The following is a 19061-nucleotide window of genomic DNA, read 5'->3' on the forward strand; positions in this document are numbered from 1 at the left end:
ATATGTAGCTCTGTTTGGCAACGTTGTGAAGAGTTATTGTAAGGGATACTGTTTATAGTACAGGGATACTGTACTACTGCTGCATCCTCACATACAGTAGCTGTCACAAAATAGATGCTCTGAGATAAGACAAACATTAACATGTACTGTAATGTTAGGATTCTGTGCACCTGTGCATTCAGCAACTTAATATTTTTACCATGATGCAATAATGCGTGTGCTCCCAAAACAATATGAACACATTCCCATAATATTTACAAATATTTACAAATGGTATCCATGATTGACAATTATTTTGTATTTTATATAGCATAAAAAAAGAAAATGCTGTGCACTAATGCCTGCCAGAAGAGAATCTGCACCACAAATGTGTCTTATTATTGTGTGTTTAAAAATAAACAGCGCACATTTCATTTTCCCCATCCTGTTTTGCATCACCTAGTAAAGATGATGTACTGTATACCTCTGCCCTCTGCCGCGGAGTCTGGGCCCACAGCCAGGCTCCTGTCATCTCTGGAGAAGGAGTCCATGCTGTGACGAAGTCTGGCACATGCCCTCTCACCCTTCCCCTCTGACCTTTGCCCTCTGTGCCGCATGATGCATGGCCTACATGTGGCATAAGTGTTATGAGAAAGAGCTATAAGGGAAAATAAAAGGAGTTTCATATTTAGATGCCTAAAGTAGTCTGTAAAACAGGACATGTGTTTATGTTGTGGTGGGATCTTGGCGAAGTGTTTTAGAATCATCACCATGGCAGACCTTTGTGTTTCCGGAGCTGGTCTCCTCTGAAAATCTGCTGGAACTAATGACTATTGCATTATTTGTAACATTGTCTCAGAGAGGAGACAGATGGCCCTGATGAATGTCAATTACTTACTTACAAAGATACCTTGTGCATCTGACATTAAGAAAGAAATTACAGGACTGGATTTGGACAGTGTTGATGAGGAACACATGGTGGAAAAAATAGAATTGACCAAATATAACTTGGTGGATGACAGGTGTTGTGGTGTAGGCTGACATAATGAGAGTCTGTGCATTTGTGTATGTGTGTGTGTGTGTGTGTGTGTGTGTTTGTGTGTGCGATTGACAGAAAGAGAGAGTGTTTCAGGTAATGATTCTGCAGAATGTTGACATAGACATTTGTGACTGGTATTGATTTGTTTAATCAACATGAAAAAGGTTATGCATGGGTTGTTGAGTACCCATTTGTGGAGGAGCTGGCAATTATATAGACAAATATAGACAGATACACACACATACACACACACACACACACACACACACACACACATACAGAAAGAGACAGAGAGTACTTCATACCTCCTCTTGACAAACTGCTTGTTGCCCAATTTAATTTGCATACTGTGAAAATGTGTCCTCTGCAAACTGGTGATGAAAGTCAGCAGACAGAAATATTTTAATTGGCTTCATATAACTGTAAGCCCCCCACTCAGAGCCATCCTCAGACCACAAAACGAGTTTTGTTGTGCCCATAATGACATGGGCATAAAGAAAAACTTGTGGCAAAGCCTTATCTCCATAGTGCGCTCCTAATTAAATTTCCTCCCTGCTTACTCAGAGTGTTTACGGGAGAGTGGGTGCGGGTCTGCACACAGCTTGGCCCAGATTAACATAAGCAAAGCAGCACTGCGCCGGCTATGGCCCTATCCACTGGCCCCTCTATGGCTTCATCTCAGACAGACAGACTGGCTTTAAATAAAATAAAAAACACGCCTGCGGCCAGCATCATCATTTCAAAACATGGCAAGCACACAGAGGAATGAAATTATATTTGCTCTTTGGTTACGGCCAGTCTCAGAAACATTATATCTCCACACTCCATTCCAGAATGAGACTGTTATTACTTTATTTTTTGCACAATAGTACTCTCAACGCCTGCAGCGTAATTAATTGCAAAATGAAAACCGTGCAAGCTGTTGCAGTCACACACGGTATAAAAAAAAAAACTTGCATAAACAAATTGTGCTGCAAGTGTAATCACCCATAGCTCAGTCTCACACAGACTTTGGTAAAGAGTCGACATAAATAAGCCTACGGCCCTCAACAGCCTTAAAAGCACTTTGTTTGTTTCATTTGGTTTGTTCAGTCATAAATCCACGATGGGTTAAATACAGTACAGCTCATAAAATGCTACATTTCTACTAGGCTACGTTTAGGTTGAGTTGAAAACTGCCCTGTAACACAACTCCTCTTTGTATACACACAGTCAAACCCATGCAGTTTGATATACTGTACATGTTAGCATAATCAGCATTTTAGCCAGAGGGATGATGGATCTGAACATGTGCAAGCCAGTGGGCATGAAATTACTGTAATGATTTGCTTTGGTTGAGGGTTTTGGGAACTTTGCCATTAGGCTACTTATTTGTTAATGTCATATTATGCAGTGGTATTCCTTGTCTCTGGACACGCATCTTTCATTCTTTTTTTATCCCTCTCTATCTCTCTCTCTATCTCTCTCGTGTGTGTAAATAATTTATGTTATTTTAACATTTATGGGGGACAGTGTGTCCTCACCATTCAAAGCCACAGCGAGTAGAATCGTATCTAATTCACACAACGTGTACAGAACATCCTCTCCTATCCTCTCTTAATTTCTGGATTTCCATGTTTACTCAAGTCTTAGTGGATTGATCCTCTCAGATACAGCATGACTTAACAGCACAGCCCTTGATACAATACAGTGTAGACACACAAGACTCAGCTGCACATCTAAATAATTAACATGCTGTCAGACTAATTAATTCATCTAAGAAACCTTTTTTGCATTTTATCTACCAGGTCTTTAAATGAGATGAGAATCAGAATCTATTTATGTTAACCATGAGGCACAAATGGGCCGACAGTTTCCTGTTCTACCACTGTCACTTTGGGCCCTGTGCAATCAGTCTGTGGCTGCAAACTTATGGAGAGGGAACCAGCGACCTTCCTCCATCCTTGTGGCTTTGATATCTCATGGCCTGGCTCAATCTGTGACTTGCTGCCTGTCCAGTTGTTACGATCTTTTGATTGAACGGTGGCACAGACACAACTCCCAATTCCGATTCCCAACTGTGAGGAGGAAAGAACCACGACATTTGTTAATGCATTAACCATTCAGGGGTCATAGAATCGTCTCATGAAAAATACATGTGGCTATGTTTACACCTCGGCTCCAGAATACAGTAGCTTGGGTCACGTGGATGGAGAGCATATGTGGGAACTGCCTGGAAGAAACCCGTTGACCAGAAGGGGAATATTTTCCCTGTTTTCTTTGTCATTCCATTCCTCCTTTCCTCGTTTTCTGTGGCATTAGTGGGATGCACCGCTAAGTGCCTGGGCTGTGTTTTTAGGCAGGGTAAAATGAAGGTCCAATGACAGGCTGCTCTCCACCTCTTTCCCCAAACGTGTGATTATTTCCTGGTAATCACAGGATGCTGCGGCGGAGCAAGGTGACGATCCGCGATCCGCAGTCCTCGACTCCAGAACCGATTTAGAGCATCAATGGAAGGTTGTGCCTTTTTGGGTGTATTTGTGCGTCCAACCTTCGGCTCTGGCTTTGACTTCCTCTCCTCCTTTAGAGCCATTTCACTACTGAGTCATGGGGCGAGAGAGAAAAAACATCATGTGTGTTTAAGACCATCATTAAGGCCTGTGAGTCACCATGAATGCACACTGTGCCACTCTTTCTACCCCCTCTCTCTCTCTTGCCCTGTTTCTTTCTCTCTCTCTGTCTATTTCTTTCTCTCTCTCTCTCTCTTCCTCTCTCAGTGGGCTGGCTGCACTAGGTTAAAGAGGCTGTGTGTGTGTGGGGGGATAAGCAGAAGATGCCTCCTTCTCATTGAAACACAGTTGATATTCAAGAGGGTTTCTCCAGCCTGAGCATACCCCTCTGGGGGGGATATGAGAGGGTGGTGGTGGTGGTGGTGGTATTTCTTTCATGTTCCCCACTGAGCCCCTGACAATCAATAAGAGTGGGGGATTTACTGTGATTTTTTTCTGGGCTGGAGTGGCCGCAGGGGGCAAGACTTGAGGTCCTACCGACTTTGGCTGTCCATCATCACAGCACAGTGACTATACAATGGTCCCATCCCCTCTAAGGCTATTCACAGTCTAATTACTATTATTAGTAGGACTAAATGAGTATTGCCAGAAAAGAAATTATTCTGACTATGAACACGACAACCTAAATATCTTCCTATGCCCTAGGCTACGGTCTCTCATCCATATTAAAGTCCACTATCTGTTTAAATATAGACAGGGATACATTTAAGGTAAGGTAAGCACTCTTTTTTATCATAATCACCCCACTAAACGCATTCTGGATATGCTGAGAATGCTGTGAGGGAGTGTATGCATTATTCATCTGATTAGGAGAAGAACAGCATGAGAAAGGAGAAAAGTGTGGATACGGGTTTAGCATACATTGTGAGCACACACACACACACACGCATGCATGCACACACACACACACACACACTCACCCACATACATACACACACACGCACGCACGCACACACACACACACACACACACGCACACACACACACTTTCGGAGCAGCAGAGCAGCAGTTAGGGAGGCACCGTCAGCTGAAGGACATTAGTGCCAATCAGTGGTGTGTTTGGGTAAAGTGGAGCCGATCTGCACAAGGGGAACTCCCGACCCGACACACATTCGCCTGACCAGGGCATGAGTTTGGTCTTTATTGACCCGCCACAAGCCATGCACACATTCACTGCAACCACAACTGGGCACAGAGAGCAAGCGTCTGGATCAGCCAATATCCAGCTCCACTGCCCTGCTATAGTAAACCATTTTAATAGGTAGGCCTAGTGCCTGGTGCTTATCAACTGGGCCACTGGATTGCATTATGTTTATCTGATTTCATCACCAGGAAGCTAATATTTGGCATGATTGCCACAACTCCTCATCGAGTGCATAATGCTGAGGTGTTGAGATGATGCTCACTGAGCTTGTGGGTCCTGGGGAGTGACATGGCTTTCGTGGTGGAAATATGGGGGGGGGGGGGAAGTTAAGTTTGCAATTATTTTTAAAGAAGGACCCAAATACTATTTTATCTTTTTGCTTTTACTATTTTTGCTTTCTTTGCTGACGTGCATAACTCTGTTTTCAGGAACAGAGAAACTGCAATTAGAGACGTGGAATAGAAATAGGTTTGTTCCACTTCCTCACTGGGTCTACTGTATCATCTCATGAAGGCTGTTATGGACTAAAAGGACATCATCAAGTGCTCCACATACTGCATTCCCTCGTGATGGAGACCAGTGGGTCGTGTCCACCCCTTGGCCCTCACACACTCCCACGCCTGCTCATCAGGCTAATGGATGCTCCTGGCGTGGAGCACTGCTGGCGTGTGCTCAGGAGAGATGTAATGGATTTCCTCCTCTCTGTCTTCCCTACAGTCAGGCTCAGTCACGTCCACCTACTGGTTCTTTCTACCGCTGGCGGGCGGGCAGGCGGCAGTCAGTCCTCGGGGTTTCATTGATCCGGCCACCGCATCTGCCAGATCCACTGTCGACATGCGCAAATCCGATTCTGTTCCATCAGGAGCAGAAGCCAAAGCCAAACAAGTGTTCGTTTTCTTCTTTTGTGCCCCGACTTACCACTATGTGTTGGTGAAGTCCTTCACAGCCTCAAGTCTGTGTAACATTGGCCTATTTCTTTTTGCTGTCGCATGGTGACGGGCTGATGGCTTCTGACAAGGCCAGGCGTGGTGCTGTTAGAGGATTCACAGGACATCCGTGAGCGGAACAAGATAGGCCTGACCCATTAGGCTAGTGGAGAGCCACTGAACGCCACACAAATACGGCAAATACATTCAGACAGAGCTGAAAAGACCATTTGGTGCTGCAGAAACCATTTCATGCATTATATCTCTCTGGCTTTGAATAACGCATAGTGTGCAGCAGGCGGTACATAGCCCAGCAGCAGATCCACTGCTAGGGTTTTTTCTTCAGTGTGTTGTGTGGGACTGATGGTGGAGCATCAGTGTACAATCGGTCCCTTAGTGGTTTGTATTTTTCACGTCAAAGGTGTTTCATGGATTTCCTTTTTTGTTTTCGGTGAGGGAAGGTGAAGTGTTTTTTGTTGTTCAAAAAAGGATATCTGAAGTGAATGAATATTTAAGCTTGTTTCTGAGGAACACCAGCCACTGACATCCCTTTGCCACCTCTGGTAGTACAGACCTTCAACTAGGTTAACTTGGGACATAAAAGACGCTCCCCACAATGAAATATGCATAAGTGCAGCAGCGGCAATCCTTTCTTTCCTAGCCAAGGCGCTGGCAGGGAAAAGGGCCGCTGCAGCCTTGGAGAATGAAGCCTCTTGGCTTTTTTTTTCGCTCCATCAACCCCTTCCTGAAACACAGACTGCTTCTGGAGCAGGTTTAAATTATGACACAGAGGGCCTACAGTAATCAACCTTTTTTATGCCATTTACATTTTATCTTGGCTTTGCTTAGTATTTCCCATATCCATATCCCTATCATGAAGCCAAGAAGAAAAACTATGGAAGTGATTTTTCTCAGATTTACATGCATTGCACTCTGTAAATCAAAACGAATCTCTCCAGTGTCTGAGAGTAGCTGCTAACATCATGTGGTTTTATCGTGGGGTTTTAAAAGTTTAAATAATGCATTTTTAAACTTTTTCATGCAGGACGTGCCATGAAGGATGCAATTTAAGAGTGTGGTTTTGCTTGGCATGCTGAAGTCGGACGAAAAGCATGATTCAAAGGCAATTAATGCTCAGGACGCAGAGAGACGCTGGCTAAGAGAGCCTTACGTAAGAGTGGCTTCAAGCAGAAGAGGAAAATAGCCCTGATATGACTATCCTCATTCATCTTCACCAAATTTGGGTTTTATCAAGTCTGCCGATTGTTCTGCACCCAGTTTCCCAGCAAAACTCATGACCATGTCTCAGCAATCAAACAGGGGGCCTAATACTTGGCCTTGGAGCCTAACCGAGCAATCAGCCCCTTTCTGGAGTCTTTCATTAATGAAAATAATATGCCACACCACCACAAAATGCAGTCAGAAACTCTCACTGCCATGTTTTCTATTTTCCAGGGAAATTAGGGTTGGGGAAGAGCATGTAATTATGGTACAGTGTAGGCTACTGAGCTCACTTCAGCCCACGAGCATCTCTTTCCAGTCTCTCTCTCTCTCTTTCTCTCGCTCTCCCTCTCTCTCTTTCGAGCATTGGAATGCGGTACAGTGTGTCAGATGTCTGCCTGCCTGCCGATTGCCATATAGAGCTTCCCATGGGTTGCACACTGACTGCAGGGACAGGCTGAGCATGGCGTGGGCTTGAAACATAAGTGCTCAGGGGTGTCAAAACTGGTGTCTCACGAAGTGTATGTTGTTCATACAGCGTAGAGTATGAGCATGGGCTTGTCACACAATACTAGCATTGATGGAAGTGTACTGTTAAGAATCGTGTCTCAGTGTGTAGACATTAACTTAAAATACAGAATAGCATTGATGGAAGGGATGTTTATGTCAAGAGCAAAGGGAATGTGTTCATAGAAAAGACTGTGTAGGCATGGGCTTGAAATACACCATGCTTGCCTGTGATGAAAGCTGTTTTTGTTAGGAGCTGTGTCTTTGTAAATGCATAAAGAGCAATGTACTGTATGAGCCTTGCTGGCTTGCAAACAAGGAGACAAAATTACAGAGATGCTGCCTTGAGACTGCACTAATGAATACAGTTGCCTGCTGGTGTCATTGATCTGCATGCTCACTTCTGAAAGAACCATTGTGAGTATGATTAGGGCATGTTCTATTCATATGCAGAGACAAGTGGTTACATTTTACATAAGCAATCAAGGATGTGCTCAGCAAATACTGCTTACTGTGGTACAGGACATGATTAGGAGATGAGAGAGAAATAATAGATGCCTTGTGCACAAAACTGACTTTGTGTTGTTTCATGTTTGTTTCATGTTTTTAATAATGTACAGACTACGTAACTCTGGTTTATGAAGTAATAGTGTTAACCATGCTCACTGACTCGGCAATCACCACCCTAGCGTAATGGCTACAATATTTAATTGTCAGTGCTGCGCAATTTGGCTGGGCAACAAGAGTACCTCAGTGTAGTGGGTGCGTCCACCGCCTCCACTCCTCGATGGCTACCACCAGTCACATTACCATATGGGAAGGGCTCATAGAAGAGATAATGTAATGATGTCTGCAATCAGAGGCACCACTGTAATAACCTGCCAGTGTGGAAATGAAACATTCACTAGTCATTTATTTGTGAAATGACAGGGAAGAAACAAGCCTGGGGTTACTACACAGAAAGAGGCAGAGAGAGAGAGAGAGAGAGAGAATGGGAAACATGTATCATATAGCTGTTCCAAGCTGCATCCTAGCAAAATTCCCATTCCTCTGCATGTTTAGTCAGCTCTGTTTGAATCATATTGCCATGTTCCACTTAAACTTAATGCACAAACCCTAACACTGACTAACATGTAGAGAACATATCTAATGTCTAATTCTGAGATAATGTACATAAATTACAGTTCATAACTACTCAGGTATCAGGGTGGTGGTAAATATTTAGTAAATCCGTGCAGAATTCCAGCTCTGCAAATATGTAACCTATTTCATATAATGTAAGTCTTCAGTGTTCGATACCTTTTGCACACCACGTGTGTCCCAAAGTACTAGCAGTCAACCCGTCCAACGGTCGTCTTTGCCCATGATAAAGTACGATCCTTACTGATGTCAATCCGCTAACTCGCGCTTAGATAAGAGGAGGAGGTGCTCCCTCCTCATCTAGTCGTGGCTGAGGAGTGGTGTGGTCCATGTACTAGTAAAGAGCGATACGCAACGATACGCGTGCTCCTCTGCGCCTTTTGTCCTCAACAGAGTGCAAGATTTTTTGCATTTTGACTTCTCGTAGGTAATTTGCATGTGGTTATAGTTAATTCTTGTGTATTCGTCCATTCTCGAGTGTATACATAGAAGATCAACATCTTCGGTGAATTTAAGGTAAGACATTCTGGCACGTTTATTTGAGTATCCCGTGCATAGCTACATTACACGTTTGCTAGGAATTTTCAAGTAGGCTACATATGCCGCAATCTTACTTTGTAATATTGAAGTGCAATTTTCAGAGTTTACTCACTGGAAATCTCCAGTGAACTCTCTGAAACCGAAAACGCGGCATGCCATCGTTTTGTTTGGAAGTTGCGCCACACATTTACACATCTCCGGTCCACACTCTCCAAATCTCCAAGTTTAACCTTAACGTTAATACGGACCTCATCCAGTATTGACGAGACTGGTTTCCAGATGGATCACTAATGATACATATATCCAACGCGTAGTATTGAACTGTTCGCATTTGTTGCAAATGTTGTAATTGATAACAATGATCATGCATTTTTGTCTCTTGATTGGCGGGTGACATGTTAAAATCCCTATTCATGTAGATTCATGTTGGCAGTGTGTCATTCAAGCAAGTTGCTTTGAAAATTGCCACCGTTCTGATGCGCCGGCTTGGTGTTTGAAGATAGCTTGTTTTATCTGCCTTCCCTCCCGTGAATCGCAGCATCGGTCAGGTCACAGTGGTTTTTCAAGTGGCCGTGGCCTTTGTGTGCCGTCTGTTTGAAATACTGATTAATATTTCTTTCCTCCGGTGCACTCGTGCACCCGATCACAGGAGGTTTTACCCGCGCGCAGCTTCTGCTGGAAAAGTAGCCTGCAGAAATACGCCTTTCCTTTTACTATGGCCAGACCCCACCCCAGAACACGTTTTCCCCAGTATTATTGTCTTGCGTTGGGGCAATTTGTTATAGGTCAGAGGTAGAGAGCAGGGCAGACTATTTTCAGCTATTTTCCTTACATGACTCACTGGTTCTTTTAATTGAGTGTGCTATTTTCTTCCCTCTTCGTCTTACATGCATAAAAAAACCTTGCCTCTTCTTGAGAGAGATTCTTCTGATGATTCTGAAAGACTGTTGATTAAAATAACATTTAGGAGGAAAAGCTACTTTATGTATAATAATCTAAATAAAATGCCATGTGTTTTTTAAATAGTCCAAGGGCACTGATACCATCTTGCTCTGTTCTGTAAGGTAATTACATGGTTGGCAGATGTTGATATCACTTCAGTTCTGGCTGCCCTTTATAAAACTGAATGTCATGTTGAGCGATGTCTGTGTACATGAAAACAGAGTCTGTAGAAAACCTATGTTTTTTTTTTTTACTTTGAAAGTCAAATTCTGACTAGAGCACACTTCCCCATGCTTCTTTTTGATGTCTGCGATCATGTTTGGTTTGCAAATAAAGAAATGGGCTGAACTTGCAAGTCTTTAGGGAATTGCAGATGTCAGTGTTGCCCCTGGGCTTGTCGAAATGGTCGGGTCATTGCTTGGGTTTACATGCACCATTTTCACTGTCTGCACCTGAGCCTGCGGCCTCAATATTGACTGCAATCATAGACTTCATGGGCGTGTGTACCTCTGAATTATTGACGGGAAACGTTGGGAAAATAAGGATGATAACAGGTGAACCGCTGAAAATGCTCTCATCCTCGAAAAGCAATCTTCATTCTCTTTCGCCAGCTCTTTGAAGAAAGCAACACTCAAATCCAGACCATTCATTAAGACCACATCTGTCGAGACAACGCATGCAAGCCAATAAAACCTTAATGAGAGAGAATTCTAAGCAGGCTGTCTGTAATAAATGATTCATGAGCCATATTTTCCTAATGAAGAAACGTCCGGATGGAAGTCTGTCTTTGTGAATGAAAATAGTCAAAGACACTTGACTGCGCCATCCAGAGAACAGATCCTCCATTGCTTCGATGAGGGATTTCATGTAACGGCAATCTCTTGGGATCTGTGATTAATGGAAGAATAAAAAAAATCATTAAAAGGTTGTGACCGTCTGTCATAGCAATTCTGTCCATTTGACTTGGTCATCTATGTTTAGGGGTGGTTGGGAGAGATGTGCTTTTTTTCAGTGTGCCACAACCATTGAACAATGTTCACACAATAAAAAAAAGATTTCATGCAGCATATTTTATAGAATCCTATGATATTGAAATCATATACACAATTACACAGTGACAATTATATATTGCAGTATAGTATATGTATAATTACACATTACAATATGCCATACAAAATCACACATTTAAATACAGTCCAGTCAAAAATAGACTACTACAGTCATGTTTCTACAATAAATGGATGCCTCTTACCTGGACATCACAGATGATGTTTCGGTTTGAATGACCATGCTCTCCTCTCCTGCCCCCTCCCTCTCTCCATCAGTTGTGAAGGCTACGGGCTCTCAGGAGGCACAGAGATTCTAAACAGCTATATCCTCTATTATTAAACATAATGGCTTCCGACAGTCTGCAGGAGAGATCTCCCTGACGGAGACACGACTTTCCGCTGACTTAAACAGATTAAGACAGAAAAGGCGCAATCGTCTATCCATTCACTCGCAGTCCGATCAGTGTCATGACCTTAAAGGTGCTCCTGCCTATGCCATGTCATACTCTTGCATATTCAATGCTGCAGCTGAACATGAATATAAAGACCCGACCTGACTGCTTTGTATGCATTTCAATAGATTTGTGCTGACCATGTGTGTGTGTGTGTATGTATGTGTGTTTCAGTGTGTGTGTCTGTGTGTCTGTGTTTCTGTGTGCGTGCCTGCGTACAAGTGTGCGTGCTTGTGTGTATGTGTGTGTGTGTGTGTGTGTGTGTGTGTCTGTGTGCATGCCCAGATCACACATGTTTTATGTGTGTGTGTGTGTGTCCTTGCTGGTGACCGAGCCAGTGGTCCCTGCTGTGCTCCATGACCTAATCTTAGCATCTAATAGCATCTGCTGCCTGTGCCTCCTCCTCTGGCGTGTGCTGGTGAAATGGACACGGCAGGGGGTCCCATGTTTGTGTCCACTGGCTGCTGGACTGGTGCTGGAGCATGCTGCGTTATTGATGGCCAGTGATACCTCCATGCCTGTGCAGGTGTCCACTGGCCCTTGGGGGGCTTTCCAGTGTGGACGAAATCGTTTGTGTTTTGATTTGGAAGAATGCTCCCCTTTCCTTTGTTGCTCATGTTCCCTTTCTCTCTCTTTTGTCCTCTCTCTCTCTTTCTTTCTTTCCCTCCTCCTCTTGTTCTTGTCTCTCCCTTATGTCTCTCATGTGTTGTCACATCCTCTCCCAGTGTTCCACTGTCCCACAGTTCAATGTTCAGTTCAATGTATTTACTCACAAGGATGTAGAAGGACCAGGATCAAATTTGAGGACAATTGATTAGATTGACTATCCATCCCACTGTTAATGTGTCATTAACACTCAATACCTCTTGATGTTGCATTTGTTGCACAGTGATCAATAATGTAAACATTCAGTTCTTCCCTTCTCTTTTATGCCAGTGCTTTCACAGAAAGGACTAATAGAGCGTTATTTACATGTGGGTAACACCTACGCTTTGTGGTGGTTGTTGATTTTTTTTTTCATTGCCTTTGATTCACTGGGACATGGATTGGTGTCATTTGCATAGCACTGTTTGCAAATGAAAACAGGTCTGGTTTTTAGTAAGGTGTCGGGTTTCACAGGGTTTCCTCTAGGCTAAATATTGTCCCCCTTTGCTTCGCCTGTTTTGAGGCAGGTGGTGTATTTTTACCACCACGCTCAGTACGCTGGGAAACGGCAAATAAAGCCCTGGGTATTCAGGAGCATTTGTCAGTAGAACATCCACGCCCCCCGACTGCCAAGGGACCCGAAAAACAGAGGATTTCAAGGTCAAGGAGGAACGGATAAGCCATCAGGGCATTTTTATTAGATCCTGAAGCAAACAGGCACTGTCCTTTGTGATGAATATCGGAAGTGCACAGGAGGAAATGCGACGGCAGTCTAGTGCTTCCCTCTCTAGCGGTGCCCGAGAGGTAAAAGAGATTGAAATGGCCTGGGTGTTAATGTCAACACTTGTCTTTCAAATTGGATTTTTAAAATACTTTTTTGTGGGTGACAGTGCTCGGGAAAATCATTCAATGAGTTTTTTTAAACTTAGATTTTTTTCATAATGTCTGATTTTTTTTATCTGAGGTCGTGGTCATCTCAGTTCCCCACAGGATGCTGTGAGAGAAGTTAGTGGGACAGTCCCATTATGCAGACATCCACAAGTAAGGTGGAGGTGACATGGGGTTGGGGGTGCTCTCTGTGGACCTCTTGGATGAAGACTTATGGACTGAGGCAGTCTACACCCACCCCCCAACACACACACACACACACACACTCTCCCCCCATGGGGTGTTCATGCTAATTGGTTGCCTGTCCGTGTCCAGTGAGACTGGAAGAAGTCTCTAGAAGAAAAGGGGCATGTTGCATTCAGGACGGTGGGGGGCACAGAGTTCTTATCAGCCCGAGGGGACACAGAAGGCACTGCCAGCTCTCATCCAGGCAGCGTTACGGAATTAATGTGACTCCTTTTGGTCCGTTGTGCATTTATGCATTTCCAGTGACAGATGAAATGTTACAGTACACCTTTTAAAGATGGTCCATTCTGGCTGTATTCTTTATTGTACTGTACATGGCTTCAGGTCCACTTTGTACCACTTCAAACAAAAAGAGAAATGTCTCTGGTCAGGTTGCTTTGATGGACTGTCAGATAGCCTTGATAAATGCAGACCGTAGACAGTACGACACTGAGAGCCAGCATCGTGCTTTGAGCGCTGGGCCCTCATGAGTCACCTGGCGTCGCAGCCAGAGGGGCCACGAGGGAGGAATCATCATTTCTGCCGTTGAATTATGGATAAATGCTGATGTGATGGAACATGACATGACGCGACAGACATGAGTAGAACTGGCATGCGTTCAGGCGTGTGTGTGTGTGTGTGTGTGTTTGTGTGTGAAATTTGTTGTTTTGTCTTTTAATCATTCTGTGTTGATTTGTATATCTTTTCATTATTCTATGTACTTTACATTTTAAACACTTTTAAACTATTGCCCTTTTAGGCTTTTATTGTTTTATGTACTATTATTCTTTGCTTTTGTTTATGTAAAGCACATTGAATTACCCCTGTGTATGAAATGTGCTATATAAATAAACTTACCTTGCCTTGCCTTGTGTGTGTGTTAGTGTGGATATTGTGACGTGTCGTCGTGTGTAGCATGTGGGATCTGTGGTTAACACCGTTCGCTATAGCCTGATTTAGTGGCACCCTGGAATTAGTTTGCCTTCTGATGGATGGTGTCCATAAAGAGCTTGCTTTGTGCTTTATCTCCCCATCATGCGCACACACACACACACACACACACACACACACACACACACTCCAGGTGATAAAAGTGTGTTTTATGACCAAGGAATTTGACCAAGTTTGTGGATAGTTTAACTCCTGGCATAAAAACCTGCTGCTCAGTTTCGTTAAAAGGATAAAAGCAACAGAAAAGAAGGTGAGGATGAAAAGGAAGATAAACAGTATACTTAATAATAATAATAATAATAATAATAATAAACAAACAAGCAAACAAACAAAATGATACAACTTCTGTGCTCTTAGCGGACTGCAGTTCCATCACTGGGACAATGAGTAGTTTTTTGGGCAGCCGTGGCCTACTGGTTAGCGCTTCGGACTTGTAACCGGAGGGTTGCCGGTTTGAACCCCGACCAGTAGGCACGGCTCAAGTGCCCCTGAGCAAGGCTCCTGACCCCTCACTGCTCCCCGAGCGGCACTGTTGTTGCAGGCAGCTCACTGCGCCGGGATTAGTGTGTGCTTCACCTCACTGTGTGTTCACTGTGTGCTGAGTGTGAGAGTTTCACTAATTCACAGATTGGGATAAATGCAGAGACCAAATTTCCCTCGCGCGATCAAAAGAGTATATATACTTATACTTACTTATACCACACATATATTGCTTTTCTTCCCGTAGTTGTCCATCGATTTCTCAGGGTCTCTTTAAGGGTGATGGAGGGGCTGGAAATGGGCCCAATTGGAAGATATAACGCGTGCTTCAAATCCTGATGACCAAAATGTGTGACAGTGTACTGTGCTTTGAGGCTGTTTTTAATAGTGAAATGTGTGATACAAATAGTGCTGATTTTGTCTGAAAGGCCTGTCTGGCTTCAGTCCTGCTGTTCATAGGCTTTTAAGTAGTTTCGCTTTCCGCCACTGATATACTGTAGATGTTTTTCATCATTCCAATGTTGTTTGTCTTGTTTGAGCTAGATGAGGTTGGTTAACCTCAAAAGTAACGATGGATTTTGGATTAAAACACATTCTTCTGTGTACGTGTTCGCTCATGGGCATCATTTAGACCATCATGATTTGTTTTTGTAAGCTTGGATGAGATCTAATTGTTTTGTTCAGTTTGCTTTAATGGGATCTTAAGCTCTCATTTCTCTTCTTCAGTATATGCTGTCAGTTTTCATTTCTCTAGCCTGTATGTCTCTTCCATTCACAGAGCCATTTAGAGACAAATCAGCGTGTGCACTCTGCATACCAACAGGCTACTCAACTCAACAGAAAGCATATGTACCAACAGGCTACTCAACTCAACAGAAAGCATACCAGCAGGCTACTCAACTCATATCAGCATATCAACAGGCTAGTCAACAGTATTTACTTAGCTTACAGTGTTTTTATGCTGAGCAATTTCAGACTTGCAGTGTTGAAAATGTGATTGACAACCTTGAGAGGATAATATGTTGACAATTGGTGTTGTCACACCATTGCGTTTAGTTATGGGGGCTCTAAATCACTCTAGTATATTTTGTGATATTGTGCATCAAAGAATGAGTCTTTCATATGGTAATGAGGAGCCGGCGTGATGGATCACCTGTGTTTGTGGCTCGTTCTCATCGCAGGCAATTTGATGAAACGTTATTTCAACCATATTTCTGTTTGCTCATTTATTTGCATTCACAGTCCGTTTTAAAGGACAATTTATATTCATATTCCTTCTTGATTCAGCATGAACCCCCCCCCCCCCAACCCCCCAACCTTTCGCATTTAGCTCTTTATTCATTTGTATTCTGTATTCTGCCATTTGGATTTCATTGAAATTCATCTGCGCCTGAATAAGGCAGTCAGGCCGAGTGGTTGAAATGCTATCATTTCAGATAAGTCTCACTGAGTTTTCACTGAGAATCTTTTGCTGGAGTCCTTCTGTGCCTTGCAGCAAGGCTGAACTGCCTCAGCTTCTGTGTCTTTTTGAACACGTTCACACGCATAGCAACCAGTCTAAGGAGGCTGCAGAAAACGTTATTTGTCCTCCTTTGGCCTCCTTCAGAGTTACAAGCTGAATAACTTTTGAAACCAACAGTTTTTAAAAAGGTTGACAGTGTGAGAAATTAAATTGCCTAAAGGACTATGGGCTGGATGCCCTGTTGTTCTAACCAGCACTGTCTGTTGCCTCACGTCCAAGAAGTGCCCGCAGGCTTTTTGAAATTGCCTTGGCATGCTGTTAGCCATTGCACTCCGTAAAAAGCATCCTGGGCTGAAGGATTCAGGAATACTTTTCTTCCCTGCGTGACAGCAGTTTATTTGGACTGCTTTAAAAAAGGGGGAACTCTGTGAAATTAATTTGTAAATCTTTCTGATTTCATTTAAAAATGCCCTTTGCACTTGACGGGGGATGTGACACTCAGCACAACGCAATTATTCCAGGCGTTGGCTGAGTTGTATCATTCCACATTTGCCAGTGTGAAATTAGAGCCCCCAGGATTTTTCATCACCCTGAAGCGACATGACATTGAAGTTGTTATCTGTGCCTTTGAAGCAAGCATTTCAGATGTATTGTTAGGCTGATTAAAGAATAAAGAGAAAAACCCAAAATGGCGCTCTATATTTTAACATCAGAGATGGCCCTTTGAAACTTGATGAATGCCGTATACATTCCACAGACAAAAGGTGAAGCAATAACTGGGGATCTTGCGCTTGGTGTCAGGCTGGCGACAGAACCAATGCCTGTGATTGATAGGACTTTGTTGCAGGCTACTCACTAATCAGCTCCACGTCAATAGCAGGCAGGAGTTCATAGCAGAAGTTCAAGTACATGGGACAGAAGATCGAGGCAACCTCTCCGAGCTGCCTAGTCAGTCAGATTGTGCTGTGGCATTGACTCCGACCAGGTAGCCTGCTGAGTTGGTGTATTTGAAAGATCAAATGTGGCGCAGTCAGAATGAAGGCCAAGCAGAATGTTAGCGTATCTAAGATGCAGTACACAATAGTGAAAAGGAATTGAGTATTTTGGACAACAGGACCTCACTAGGCAGCATTACACACATATTTAAATTCTTTATTTCAACCAATCAAATTTTTCTCTTTTACAGAAATAATTTAAATATTTTCAGAGATGATACAGCTTTGACACACACAAGGGTACATAAAACATTTCCTACGCCACACAGCAAGACTGCCTATCACAGCTGATATGGAACAGAATATGGAACAGCACAAACACACACACACACACACACACACTCACACACACACACACACACACACACACACACACACACACACACACACACACACACACACATACATACTGTAGGTAAAGACATACAAACAGCAACTGTAACAGCTGTTTTGCATGACACATACACTTTGTGAGTTGAGAGGTAATATCGTCGTAACACTTGATACACATTTTTCAAAATGCTGTGAAAGAGTTGGTCAGATAACTACAGGTTTGTGTCACCAGGAATATTTCACATTCAGATTGATTCAATTTTGTTTCAGTGGATCAGTGCTGCAGTGCTATTGTCCTACACAATTGATTTACTGTAAGATGGATACACACTCTCATTGTCGTTCAAATTACAGCAACAAATTTGCATGCCTAAATGGTGTTTTCCAATCTTTTCTCCCTGAGTTTGAAAATATATTATCAGAGGTTAAGGTCTGACTAAATATTATGAATAATAACATGCTGTTTTTATTAACTGCAGCTCACAGTGCCAGCACTCCAACAGAGTTTTTGACAGGCAGCTGGCCAAATGTCAACTGTCTTCACAAGAGTGGCAGGCAGACTGTTACCCAATGCATAATAAAAATGACTTTTGGTTATGATGTATGAGCACAATTTTTGCCTGAAGAGCCCCTATTTAAACTTTAGCGTCGGGCTCATTGTTAGTCATCCATATGCGCTGTTTATTTATTTATTTATTTTTTAATGTTAGGGGATGGCCGCAGAGAGCCATTAGTCAGTAACCGAACGAGAACAAAACAAACCCTGTGAACCTGTGCCCGGCCCGCTCATGTTAAATATAGGCCTGCAGTCCGCTCATGTTAAATATAGGCCTGCAGTCAGAGAAGCTCACACATACATCATTTAAATAGTGATTTGTGTGGTGGTGATGGGGGGGGGGGGGGGCACAGCAGTTTGTTTGTTCAATTTTGACCAGGGAATGAGTGAAGGCAATCTGAAGGAAGATCTATTTTTTACCTAGCCTATCAATGTTTTAAAGAGGAGCCAGAGCTATTATGTCCGCTTTAGCATTCTTCTCTTTTTGTGTGTGGTGTGTATGTATATGTGTGTATGTTTGTGTGTGTTTGTGTGTGTGTGTGTGTGTGCGCGCGCGAGCACAGTTGTGGTATACATTTTCCAACAAAAGAAGTAAAAGTCTTTGCTGTTGAAGAAAAGAGAGGTGTTTTAAACATTGATAATAGACTCCCTTAGCAGTCGATTTTACGGACCGAAGCACCTTTTACAATTATCTGTTTTTTGGCATTTCTATTCATTTGGCATTTCAGTCATCAGCACCCGGAAAGCCATGGTGGAATCCCCCTGAACGTTTATATGGGGCAGCTGACAGTGTGAGTAATCATTTTGTGATGTGGGGTTCTGGGAATAGGGTGAAGTTGAGAGAGAGAGAGAAAGAGATAGATAAAGAGAGGGGGAAAGAGAGAGGGGGAAAGATAAAAGACCGAGCGAGAGAGAGAAAAAGAGAAAAGAGAGAGAGAATGACATTCCCTCAATTGTTTGAGTTAATTGCGCCTGTCCATTATATGGAAACATGAGTACTGAACACGCGACCAGCCCCATCACGCTGAGAGAGAGAGAG

This window comes from Alosa pseudoharengus, unplaced genomic scaffold (genome assembly GCF_046254945.1).
Source record: "Alosa pseudoharengus isolate Yale_2024_CS ecotype anadromous, Long Island Sound unplaced genomic scaffold, YU_APseudo_1.1 YU_APseudo_1.1_scf_9, whole genome shotgun sequence".
Taxonomy (NCBI): Eukaryota; Metazoa; Chordata; class Actinopteri; order Clupeiformes; family Clupeidae; genus Alosa; species Alosa pseudoharengus.